Here is a 14,376-nt window from a genome sequence, read left to right as displayed (position 1 = left end):
GTGAGAACTCCGCTAAAGAATTGGATCATGATTTTCGGTTTTCACATGACTATTTGATTGCCCGTCACACGGCGCTCAGACGTCTCAGTGGGAGGCGCCAAACGTAAAAACTGAGCGCAAATGGCGGGTGGCGCTCTAGTTTCGGTCCCTGAGTGTGGGGTATGCGGTGGACGTCGTTGCAATGTATTGGGGCTGAACGGAGTATTTTAGGGTGATATTTAGTACATTGGAAACAAGGCTGGTTAGGATAATTAGCTTGCACGCCGCTATTTTATAGTTTACGTGCCGAGTGGGTGTGTGGCGTGAATTCTGAGGCCACGGTTAGAGTAGTGTGGGGTATGCGGTGGACGTCGTTGCAATGTATTGGGGCTGAACGGAGTATTTTAAGGTGATAGTTAGTACATTGTCATGGGATACACCGCTTGCGCTGGCTAACTGCTAACGTGCGCGGACTGATGACGACATCAACTCGAGACATTCGCAGCAGCAAAACAAGTCTATTAATAGCAAGTCCATCGGCGCCGGGCATAAGAAGATAATTAAACTTGAAAGAAATTATATCGACGATAATTATCGATATTGAGTTATATGAAAATAATTTTATTGCAATAACGTTTTTGGCCATATCGCCCAGCCCTAACTCAGCGTATCGCGATATATTTAGTATCACGATACTATCGTATCGTGACGCAAGTATCGCGATAGTATCGTATCGTGAGGTCTCTGGCGATTCCCACCCCTAGTGTGCCGTTTGAAATCGAATTGAGCTGAATTCAATGAATTTGAACCATTTTCCAGGGATGCCCCGATCGATCGGCCAGCGATCGGTATCGGCCGATATTCAGTATACATATGAGATCGGGGAATTCCGATAATGCGTTCTAGTCGCTGATCGCGAAAACCGATCAATGACGCGAAAAACACGAGCCAATTATCAGCCGAGTTGTTCATTGTCGCATTCGAACTATACCTAGAACATGTCTGCGGTGTGGAACTATTTGAACGTGTCTGAGACAGATGTAACCAGGGAACAAACTTAACTTTTTGACTTACCAGCCATTTGGCTGATAGATTTTAAAAACTACCAGCCATCCAGATGTTTTACCAGCCAAAAATTATAAATAGCTTTTTAGTATATCGCCATGTGTTATTATTACTATATAATACTCTCGTATGCTATTTTCAATTAATATCATAAACAACATAAGGAATATTAGCATAATTTTGAGTGGACTGAAGGAATGAGTCAGCGTTAATAGTTTTAAATGCAAATAATTTATTGCGAATTTATTTACAATATGGAAGCAAAAGAATTAAAGAACATATTAAAACAACTTCAAACAAGATAAACAAATCCATACTTGCCACCTACAAGGCAACAAGGGATGTTAGCGGAGTCTGTAATGCATCCAGCCTTGTATGGAATAATAATATAATAATAGATAATAATAATAATACCGTCCACCCCTAATATAATATAATAATAATCTGGTCAGCAGCCTCCACTGATGTAGCGTGATTCAAACCCCCTCAATGTGCAGTTTCTAGTTAATCAGTTAGTCAGTTACGCAGCCTCCACTGATGTACAGTGACGAGTGAATCTGGTAGTTGGTTTATGACGTTACGAGTTAATCAGTCAGCAGCCTCCACTGATGTTATGACGTTACAAACGCGAAATAACATTATACATTATGCTCCGCGAAATAAAGAGAGCTTATTATTAATCAGTCAGCAGCAGCCTCCACTGATGTTATGACGTTACAAACGCGAAATCACATTATGCTCCGCGAAATAAAGAGAGCTTATTATTAATCAGTCAGCAGCAGCCTCCACTGATGTTATGACGTTACAAACGCGAAATCACATTATGCTCCGCGAAATAAAGAGAGCTTATTATTAATCAGTCAGCAGCCTCCACTGATGTTATGACGTTACAAACGCGAAATAACCAGGGTACAAAATATGCCTCCACATATTTGGTCAAATCAAATGCAAAATTAAATATCAGAGCACAATCAAAAACACGATTGCAGGTTTTATTGTAGGCTAAAGAACGGATGAAGACAGACCTCGTGTGCGTCTCATGTTACAAACTTGATCTCGTGAGCAGAGCGCATCTCATTTACATTTAAAGGTTCATTGTTTGTAAACATTAGAACGGACACGTGAGACGTGACACACACACACACACACACAGTTTCACTTTCGTTTCAACTCACCACGCCCGCATCCAATAGGGGCCAGCTGCAGCCCCGGAGATTGTTCCAGATTGGGAAACTTTCGCCCGCTGCCACGACATTTCTCCCTCCAGCTGGAGGCTACTCATATCATATTAATGCCGACGCATTAGGGCTGGGCGATATGGAAAAAAATCATATCGCGATAACGATATGATAATTTTATTGTATTTCTCGATATCGATAATTATCGAATTGTTATAAGTATAATTTTTTTTTTTTTTTCTTTTTTTTTAACAACAGATGTATGTTTATTTTGCAGCAATTCTTTGTCATTGCCGCCATCTTTAGTGTTACATCCCCTCACACTCCAGTTCTCAGGCTGCAGCTGGTTTAAAAGCTAAAGTAAACCGGCTTCTCTGCTGGCTGTGGCTCCAGACGAGTTGAACAGTTCTGGCTCTGCTAGTTTATTTTCGATCTTTTGGCGCTTTTTTTGGTGGACAAACCACCGCACATGTGCACTGTGACTCGTGACTGGAGTCTAGTTCTGCTAGCACACATAGCCTACTGTGTACAGACGGTTTCAAAATGTATTTTAAATTAGAAAGCAAACAAAATAAATGGACAAGAGAAAAAGAAATCTGAATTTGGTCAGTATTGTCATTTGGACAAGCAAAGCCATTACTTTAAGTTGCAGGCAAGAAAGACAAGTCTGTCCACTGTCTCTGGTTTTAAAACTGCCCTGTTGCAGGTAATAAAAAAAAAAATTATAAAAAAAAAAAAATTATAAAAAAACGATTTTTCGATTTTTTTTTAATTTTGATATTCGATATCGATTATTAAAATATATCGCGATATTTATCGTTATCGTTATATCGCCCAGCCCTACGACGCATGCAGTGGATTTTGTTGGCCGCCAGATGGCGCCCAGGCCTTAATTTATGACGGCCAAACATTAAATCTACCAGCCTGTGGCGGTGGGCGTGTGACTATTTTGTACCCTGGATGTAACAAATGCCATTTGCAATGCATGCCAGAATAAAATACCTCATGGGGGAAACGATGTCAAAAGTTTCAACACAACGAATTTAATAAGACATTTGAAGTCTCATCACGCAGCGGAGCATGGAGAGTTCATTAAAGCTAAATGAGGCAAGTAAAAAAAGAAAAAGAAAAAGTCAGAGGAAACAAAACGGCTGCTAATGCAAACCACGTTAGAGAGCACAAGGCTAAGGCGATCACACGAAAAGTAATGGTTTTCATAGGGCTCGACGACCAGCCTTTAAGTTAGGGCTGGGCGATATGGCCTAAATATGATATCACGATATTTTCTGACCTTTCGGCGATACACGATACGCATCACGATGTTTTTCTTTTTTTCCCCAAACAATTCATTATGAGGCTTACCAAGACAGTATTTGAGTTTGCAAGCTAACATTAAAGACAAAATAAAATACCCATGCATTTAGCATTTTTATATTATATATTAGATTTAGATGATTGGATTATTAGATTATATATTGCATATATTTAGCAATGAGATATTATATGATTTAGATATGAAATATGATGAATTGAAAATGGGGGACCCTGATGTAAACAAGACGAAAGTATTTCGCTGGTCTGCATCCCCTTAACAATTGTATGTATTGAGCTGTACTGTACCCATTCTGCAATATGTTAATAAAGTTTTAAATCAATCAATAGGATTTTAGCATTTTTATGAAACTACTGTATATTTGTATGTCTCTAAATGTTTTGATGAATTGAAAATGGAGGACCCTTATGTAAAAAAGCCGAAAGTCTTTTTCTGGTCTTCATCCTCCAGTCAGTCCACTGTTGTTGTATTGAGCTGTACTGTATTGTACCCATTCTGCAATCGTTAATAACGTTCATTCATTCAATCATTCAGCCGGCAACAGTAATAATTTTGATTGACAGTCGAGTCTGCCAATTACGTCACACCGCTTGTACCCGCCCTGCTGTTCTTAGCACCAATCGGCAAGCAGCGCTATTCTTTTTTTACTTCCTGAATGCCCTCCTTGATTTTAACGAGAGCTCAGCTCAACGACAACAACAACAGCTCACCGCAGCCGACGAGTGATTACTAGCGCACCGCAGCATGACAACGAGGCATAATGATTTTACTGCAACAAATGTTATAATAAAAGCCTTTCCATACATCTGTCTGATTGAAAACTTTATTAACAGACCGCAGAATGGGCACGCACAACTCGGCACGGACTGAGATATGAACAGTAACGCTTGCTATCTATGTCGTCATCGGACGTTGCTATGTTTGGGTAAATACGCTGATGTGTAACTATATAACGTGTAACTATATAATGTTGATGCCACAAAACGAATGCCTTTGTTAATCATAAGTACTAACTAACTTTGATGCAGTAGTGTGTGTGTGGGAGCGGCGTTGTTCAAAAGTTTGAACGGGGTGGACCAGATTGACGCGACACAATCCTCTTGGGCAAAACATCACGATATCCACGATACGTTAAAAAAGTGTATCGTTAATGAACTGTACCCGATATTTATATAATATCGTCATATCGCCCAGCCCTACGTTAAGTGTAGTTGAAAACATCGGATTCCGACGGCTACTCTGTCACATTGAGCCGCGTTACACTCTCCCAGGTTGCACGTATTTTTCAGATGTTTCCCTACTGAGCTCTACCAGGCAGTGTATTTGCACATTGATAGCCTCAATTAGCTTTACCAGTTATATTTGGAGCTCTGATGTCAGCCCCATGTCAATGCTGAGTTTGACAGCTCAGTGGATTGACGCAGACTTCCAAGCGGTCCTGCTTCCCCAAGAGTTCTCCGGCTCCCATACTGCTGCAGCGCTGGTCTCTCCGGCTCCCATACTGCTGCAGCGCTGGTCTCTGCAGGGCTCTACGCTAACCTTTTTCACTAGGGGCACAGGTGCTCCTAAATGAAAAAATTTAGGAGCACACAAAGAAATTTAGGAGCACCCAAAAATATTTAGGAGCACAGTGAAAATATTTCAAGTAACAGAGTTTATTTTTTTTTAAATAAATGTATATTTGTACTGTGCGTGCATGTGTGTAAATTAGCTCTTGCTACAACCCTGCATGTTTACATTTTGTATTTTGCACTTGATGTTCATTAACATGTGCTGTCCCTATCAAATAAACTATCAAATCAAACTACTGCTACAAAAGGTTCAGTCACTTAACTTTAGCCCCTTTTATGCATACAATGCTTATGTTTTGGCTGTGTTGCTCTTCTAGAAAAATAATCCTTTCAGGGTTGCCTATTGAAATACTGTACACTTTCCTACTGTACACTTTCCTGATTAATTGAAAATGGGGGACCCTGATGTAAACAAGACGAAAGTCTTTCTCTGGTCTGCATCCCCTTAACAATTGTGTGTATTGAGCTGTACTGTATTGTACCCATTCTGCAATCTGTTAATAAAGTTGTCAATCAATCAATCAATCACACCTCCAGTACAGAAACATTGTTTGAGTTTGCGTGTCAGGTAGACCATTGATTGACAGTCGAGTCTGCCAATTACATCACATCGCTTGCACTCCGGCGCTGCAGCTGGACCCATTGCCCACCTCTGCTGTTGATAACGCTAGCCAAGTTATTATACACACAGATACACAGTGGGCCAGTGACTTTGGTGTAGGGGTGTAACAATGCATCGATCCTAAGGGGGAAATTCAACTGCATCGATTTGAAAATGTTAGAATAGATTATCGCAATTTTAATGTGTACACGTTATGTTATTGTCATGTCCGTTACAGCCAACACACCGACATACGCTACTGCATCAACGTTATGATTAACAAAGCAAGGCATTCGTTTTGTTGCATTAACGTTATATTACTATTGCTATCGATAAATCTAGGTGTTCTAAAATCTATTGCTATTGGTAAGAGAGAGACTATAATAAGTTGGTGTCTCGGAAAACGAGAGCCCTGATCGCGGAGTTTCAGGAAGTAAACAAGCAAAACGAGAGCTTCCGAATCTTGGTCATTTGCTTTATTTCCCGTGAAACCAGTCACTTCACTCTACTGTGATTGGACCGTTGGCTTGAGTGCAATGTGGGACTTGTAGTTTTTTAACGATCTCGCAGCGGAGGAAAAAAAAGACGAGAGAGGCTATAATCTGTATTCGCACAGCGTGCGCGTAATTGATTTTTACGGTTCGCATACAAATATTTTTAGGGGCATATGCGAGCAATTTGGTCGCACTGTAGAGCCCTGCTCTGGCTCCCACACTGCTGCAGCGCTGGCAACGGCATTCGAGAATATGTTCCAGACGTGGCATATTCCGAAAGAAAAGATTCATGTCATACTCCGAGATAATGCCAGAAACGTGGTCAAATGCATGAAAGATGCAGGATTACAAATTTTGGGATGTATGGCCCACACGCTTCAGCTGGCTGTCCACAATGGAGTGCTGTCACAGCGCAGCATAAATGACATTTGCAGTTGCATTATTGCAAACTAAAGAAATGTGAATTCAAGAAGTTAAAACGAAGTTTAGCCTATTCAATTGTTTTAGAAGGCTATAGCCAATGTTGCCTTTTACGCACTGTTTAGCCTATATTTGACGCACTGTTTAGCCTATTAAATACGCTAATTGTTTTTTCAGCCTGTTATTCGTTTTAACTTTCAGCTTGTTAATAAATATGTGTCGTTAATTCAGTATTTAACGTCTTGAATTCATATTTAGGCTATGCTAATTAAGAAACACAAATGTTATTGACATCTAATTCAATTCTCTGCTTATTTATTAATGCTTCAATTCATTCAGAAACGTTACAGCAAAATATCCATATGTGCATTTGTTTACATAATGATAACGTACATAAATAACTAAATAATATTATTGAGGGAGGAAAAAAGGAAACTGATCCTAATGCTTCACCCTGTTAGTCAAGTTGAACTATCGCTCTGACTCAGACTGTGGGTGGGGGGAACGCTAAGGGCATGCTGAATGTGATTTGACCAAAGCAGAGTAGGCTATACTAGGCCTGCCGCGATAAGCAATAAATCGATTAATTGCTGCGATAATTAAAATGAATGCAATGATTTTGACGGGCGCGATTAATTGCTATTTGCGCGTTTGTTTTAATGAGGCGGAACCAGTGCCCCTTGTCAGTCACTGTCCGTGTTGGGAGGCGGGCCGCTGACGTTACTAGAGTACAGCACGGGAGCTCCGTGGGGCAATGCCACATAGCTTAACTACATTTCTCAATAGTGTTGTTCCTTTTAACCAAGTAGCATTATTTGTAGTGTAACGTTAGCTATTTTTAGACCCAAGTAGTTACTCGCTACTGCCCGGAGAAACTGGACTGCTAAATAAAGATGAAAGATAGAGCTTTGATTCTCATTCCATGCTAACAACATTAGCTAAATAGCTAACAAACGAAATACAACGTATAGCATAGCTACAAGTACAACACAGAATAACGTTAATACAATTACATGCATCATTGTTTACAATGAACGGGTGGGGCTAGTCAAAGGACTGGACACGGGGACAAGTTAAACATGAATTAATTTATTATAACACTCCGGTAGTTTCGAGTCGTGCTGCAGTGCTTACGCAGCACAGCTATTCTATTATATACTGCTTTGACGCTTCCTCCTCATCATTGATTGCCTGTAGTAGCTGCATCTAACGTTAGTAGCTAACGTTAAAACTAACCTAAAGTTAGTTGTTCACCAACAATTTGTTTTATCATTAGCTCAAAAACAGAACCGGACGAGACAAGTTGTCGGCTCATAGGTTCTGCTTAGGATAATCACAACAATACTTCCGGTCCGGTCGGTGGGCTTCAAAATAAAAGTCTAAAACACCGGAAAAGACGGAGCGGTGGGCTTCAAAATAAAAGTTTTGGGAAATAAATTTCTCAAAAAAAATTCTCTAACCGGTCGCAATAATATCGCTTATCGCGATATTTTCGGGGGCAATTAATCGCCCAGCAAAATATGTTATCGTGGCAGGCCTAGGCTATACAGACACGCACACAGTGGAGCTGTTTGCAGATAGCGGAGCATTTTGGTGATGTCTCGCAGATAATACAACTACAAGTAATACTTATAATTATATATATATTTTTTTATATATAAAACCAAAAACGATTGGTATCGGCTAGGGATGCACGATAATGATTTTGACACAGATACCGATAACTTTATGCTCCTCAAGCCGATAACCGATACCGATAACCGATATTTATTGTATTATAATTATTTTTTTAAATGTATATTCCCGTAGTTTTGACCTAACCAGATTTATCATGACATGAGCGTTACTACTATGAACAAAACAAAGCCAAGACAACAGTTTTGACTGATAAAGTCACTATATTTATTTTTCAAAATAAATATAATTTGAATCAGAAAATTCACAATCCGTCAATAACTTGTAAACATAACACTGCAAAATGTAAACATTTGCCAATTGCCATAGTGAGGTTCATCACTCAGTGATGTTAAAATAAAGGCCTCTAGAACTGTTGCAAATCTTTGCATAAGCCTGGGATTCAAATTAAATACTGGCAGTCAGATATGTAAAAGTATACAAACAAACTGAAAAAGTGCATTCCTCACAGTATCAAAAACAAATAAGCTACTGAAACAAGTTCCACACAGTAACAAACAGTCATTTTACAGAACAAAGGATTTCTATCTATCTTAGGAAGCTTAAATGGGCTAAACTCCCACAGGGACTGATGGCCAACTTCTACCACTGCGCAGTAGAGAGTGTACTCACGTATGGACTACTGGTGTGGTTTACTGGCTGCACCAGGGCAGAGAAGGAGGCCCTCCACAGAGTGGTCAAGGCTGCGAGGAGGATCACTGGAGCTAGCCTCCCAGATATCTCCACAGTCTTTACCTCCTGCTGCCTACGGCGTATAAATAACATCTTACAAGACCAGTACCACCCAGCAAACCATCTCTTTCAACTGCTGCCCTCTGGTCGAAGGTACAGATCCATCCAGTCCGGAACCAGCAGACTGACCAACAGCCTCTACCCACGGGCTGTCAGGATGCTCAACGACGAACATCAACTTGCCCCCCCCCGCATCCCACCCCCGGTGACATAACTCCCATTCCCACATTACAACAATAACTATGAACCGGACTTGCATTGCTGCACTATACAATATTTCACCCTTTGCAAGTCAACGCCCCCCCCCCCCCTGGACTGAAATATTTATATTTATAAATGTATTTTGCACTAGCACTAAATGCACTTGGGACAATGATGGTATGTTATATTGAGGACATTGGGACATTGATACTTTATTACTATATTACTATTATTATTGACATTATTATTTTGCACATGCTATATCTTATGTTTGTATGCCAGTGGTGATGTTCCTAACAAATTTTCGTTGTACCAACAATGACAAATAAATAAATAAAAAACCCTTTTTTCCCCACTTACTACTAAAGCAATGAGGTTTCAAACTTTCAAGTTTTCTTTTTTTTCTCAAAGAGAGACGGAGAGAGAGAGAGAGAGGAGGAGAGAGAGCGAGACAGATAGATTCATGTTTGACCCTGTATTGTTATTTTTTTGGTAACTCTTCTACTGTTTTTTTTAATTCTGGTCGGATCAGTGGGAGATATTTTTTAATGAAGATTAGCATCTCTGCCTTCTCGCATGCAAGTCGGTTCCTTTGCTCGGTCATCACGTGTCCAGCAGCAGAAAACAAACGCTCAGAGTCGACGCTAGTGCAAGGCGCTGACAGAAATTTACGAGCAAGTTGGGCCAGGCACTCGTAACGGGACTGGTTGCTACGCCAGTATTCCAGCGGGCAACGGCTCATGGGAAGCGTGGGCTCCAACAGATAGGACCGGAGCTAACAGTAAAAACAAAAGCACAGAAGAACGGGATCTATTTACGATGACGTTCTACTGGTTCCATAACACAAGTTATACAGTGTTCATAAAACATTAAAATAAAATATACACTTACGTCCGCATCCACTCTGCTGTCGTCCTGTTCAGTTGCAGCATCTGTGTTTTCTTCCATGATTGCCTCAAACATTCCCAAGAGCGAGTTGTTGTTGTTCTCGTCTTCCCTGGTCCTCTTTGCCGGTGGCTCATCTGACTGGCGGCCGGGGGTGTCTGTCTCTATTTTGTGCAGCTGTTCCCTCAGCATTTCTGTAGCTTGACGTTTTGATGCAAGGCTGAAGTAGCGGTCCTTGTACCTTGGGTCCAATATCGTGGAGATATAATATATGGGCTTTTCCTCGATGTCACCAAAACGCCTTTGGACTGCTTTTAACAGGGTCTCCTTCATAGTTTTCACTCCGTGGTCTGTTGGGACGGTTTGTTTTAGCAGGCGTGTTAGGGCTTGGATGGAGGGGATCACGTCTGCAGTAGTGGCTGTAGCTTTGCTAATATTTCTAGTCAGCTGTTCACACGGATCGAGGATGGTCAAGATGTTTTGAACCAGAGTCCATTGGTCGGCGTTGAGTGTTGCTGGCAACTTGTATTCTACAGCATAAGCTGCGATAGCTTGCTTCTGCTTCACCAGACTCTGGAGCATGTAGAATGTACTGTTCCAACGTGTGGCCACGTCTTGTTGGAGTCGTGATTTTGTTATTTGCAGGGCCACCATTAACCCCTCCAGGCGGGTGGTCGCTACTTGAGAGTGCTTAAAGTGTCCAACAATCTTCCGACCGATGGCAACACAGTCAATCACAGCTCTTTGGCTCAGCACAGCCTCGTTCACAGCCAGCTGTAAGGTGTGGGCCATGCAGCCCAGGCTATCAACATTGTAATCCCCCATAGCCTTTGACATGTTACTTGCGTTGTCTCTTAGGACAACATGGACCATCTCTTTCGTTATGTTCCATTTATGAAGCATAGCCAAACGGATCATATCGGCAGTGTGTGAACCTGGTAGTTCCTGAGAATGCAACACCGCTCTGTACAGTTTAAAATCTTTGTCCAGCCACTGCGCCGTCAGACCTAGCATGCTGACAGGGTTAACATCACAGGTCCATATGTCCGTGGTGAAACTTACGTGCCGTGCATCGTTGTCTATCAGAGTATGAAGAAGTAAGGCGATCTCATCATACTTGGCTTGTAAACGCTCCTCTGCAAAATTACGGCGGCTTGGAATTATGTACCTGGGCTCTAAATGATGAAGTAGCCGACAGAATCCCTTGTCTTCAACGAGGGAAAAGGGCTGGTCGTCAAGTGCCATCATTTCGGTGATCAAATTAGAGATCGCTTGAGCCCTTGGGTCATTTCTGTCAAACTTCTTTAATTTAGCAAACGCCTCGTCAATAGGTATAAGCGCTGCGGGTTCCTTTGCAGCTGGCTTGGGATTCGCAGCAGCTTTAGCTGCTCGCGCGTCGTTGTATGCTTTTAACACACCATCGTAGCGGTGGTGATGTTTCAGGTGGCTTATTAGGTTAGATGTATTGTACGCTGTTGCCCTTTTCCCTCCTCGTGGAACTTCTGTGTTACATTTGTTACAAATGCCAAGCAAACTATTTTCCTCTGAAACTTTGAAAAAGTCCCACACTACGGACGCCATCTTTGTTGTTTACACCCGGCGTCCTGCGGCTGAAAGTTAGTGGCTACGTCACAGCCAAGAAAGGGAGCGCTGGATTTGTGTAAACTAAAACGCCCTCTACCTATACCACACGCTATCAATCGTACCCTGTACTGGCAAAACGGGAGGAGCCCACAGTAAAAACAAACGCCCTTCATACCAATTCACCCACACAGCATTTTTTTTACCAAAAAATATATTCTGTTATCGGAGCTATCAATAACGTTATCGGGATGACGTCATAATTGCTGATATCGGCCCGATAATTATCCACCTGATAATTATCGTGCATCCCTAGTATCGGCAGTGTATCGGCCGATATGGCTCATAGTCGATCGTGATCGGTGGCAAAAAACGTGATCGGGACATCCCTACCATTTTCATATGCATTATCTGTATTATCGGTGAGACAGCGCCAACACACAACAAGTCGAAATTCTCCGCTCTCTCTAATGCAAGCAGCGTCTCTGTCTGCAATAGGGATGGGAATTGATAGGATTTTATCGATACGATTCCATTATCGATTCTGCTTATCGATTCTCTTATCGATACCTGATCAATTTATAATTTAAATAAATAAATTGGAAATGCAACAGAACTAAGCTGGTTAGAATAACAACATGCAACTTGACATTTCTGATTGTCATTTATTGTTGGGCCCCCATGTCAGTGGCTCGGGAGGTAGAGCAGTCGTCTGGCAATCCGGAGGTTCCCGGTTCGATTCCCGCTCCTCCCGGGCAGCGTGTCGATGTGTCCTTGAGCAAGACACTTAACCCCTAACTGCTCCCGATGAGCAGGTTGGCACCTTGCATGGTTGCCTCCGCCGTCGTTGTGTGAATGTGTGAGTGATTGGATAAAATGTAAGGAACAAATTGTAAAGCGCTTTGGATAAAAGCGCTATATAAAAAAGCAGCCATTTACCATGTCAGAAAAATACAAAAACTGTAAAAAATAAAACATTAACTATAGCCTACACTTAAATAAAATAATGTATTTGAGATTCTCTTAAAATGTATTTATTTTTTTATTCTTAAACTAATTTGTCTCACACACACACACACACACACACACACACTTACACACACACACACACACACACACAGACACACAGAGCTCCCTCCCCGGGCCCCTGTCCTGTAAGGTATTGGCTTGTGTTGCTACACGGACACATTCGTATGTTGCACCATGGTACTTCCTGTCTGACAGACTCAGAGTAGAGACTTAGTAAACAAACAATCCGGCTCTTATTATATGTGAACTAAAGAGTACAAGGTTTACACAACAGTCCCCACCCGCTGTTTTATTGTATTTGTACCTGTACTCTCCGCTGTCAGCTGTTTGTGAGCTTGATTAAATAGCGTTAGCTCACGTTAGCTAGCCATAGCTCCGCGGCTAATTTTAGCTCACCCTAAACTAAATCAATGACTAGGTTCTAAAGCATTCAAGTAGTTTTCACTGCACATAGAAGTAGCCAAACAGCGGGAGCATTTCGGGAGCATATTACCAAAACCCAGGCAATTTCGAGCCCTTAATGAATCAAATAGTCTGCCATGGCTACATGCTAACGCTAACATTATTGTGCAACTAGGAAAAACCTGGCAGCGATAAGGGAATCGAAAGTCACGGGAGCCACACGGTTCCAGGCATCGGCCAATTAGGAACCGGTTCCCAACCGGAACCGGTTTTCGATTCCCATCCCTAGTCTGCAATGCATGTCCGACTGGAGCCACTGTCTGTGTGACTCTGCTTTGGTCCAATCACATTCCCACACCGACACAGTCTGTGAATCAGAGGCAGAGTAGGGCGGGTATTCACGGCATGCTTGGCTGTCTCTCAGCGACCTGCACTGCACTCACCTGGTGCAGTGTAGCGCTAGCGCATAATGTTTTATATCTGTTTACAGAGTCACATGGGGAGCAATAACTGGTCATGACGACAAGGTCTTCTTTAGCCTTAACTGGCATGGTTTATTTCATATGTACATTGCACCACTAGACCTGCTCTCCGTGAGAGAGAGAGACAGAGGGGGAGGGAACAATCCCTTATACCCAGGGGTGTAAAAAGTACCCAGAAATTATACTTAAGTGAAAGTATGGGTACCGTCTCGAAATCTGACTCAAGTAAAAGTCATAAGTATCTGGCTAAAAACACACTTGAGTAAAAGTAAAAAAACATCCTACTTTTAAATGTACTTAAGTACTAAAAAGTAAAAAGTGTTTTTTTTAAAGGGATAGACCAGGGGTCTAACTCATTCCATCGTGGGCCAGGTTTTCATTTTAACTACACATTGCACCAGGTGAGTTAGTTGAAGAGGTGAGCCAATTAGTGAAATCATCAGCTGGTGTTTAGGCAAGGCTGGAATGAAACCAAGCAGACACTCTGCCCACAATGGAATGTGTTCTGCGATAGAAAGAACAGAGGACACTTTTTTGCATTAAAATTATTTAATGCACTTCTCCATTGAAGGTAAACTAACATGGACGGCATTCACATCACAGCCTGAATAATATCACAATATTAACCACAGCATACTGGATTATCCTGAATAATATCACAATATTAAAGACAATACTGGAGTACCCTGAATAATATCACAATATTAACCACAGCATAATGCGGATCT

The sequence above is a fragment of the Notolepis coatsorum genome, assembly GCF_963971535.1.
Source record: "Notolepis coatsorum genome assembly, chromosome: 10".
In the NCBI taxonomy this organism is placed as follows: domain Eukaryota; kingdom Metazoa; phylum Chordata; class Actinopteri; order Aulopiformes; family Paralepididae; genus Notolepis; species Notolepis coatsorum.
Note: the sequence above shows the minus strand (reverse complement) of the source record.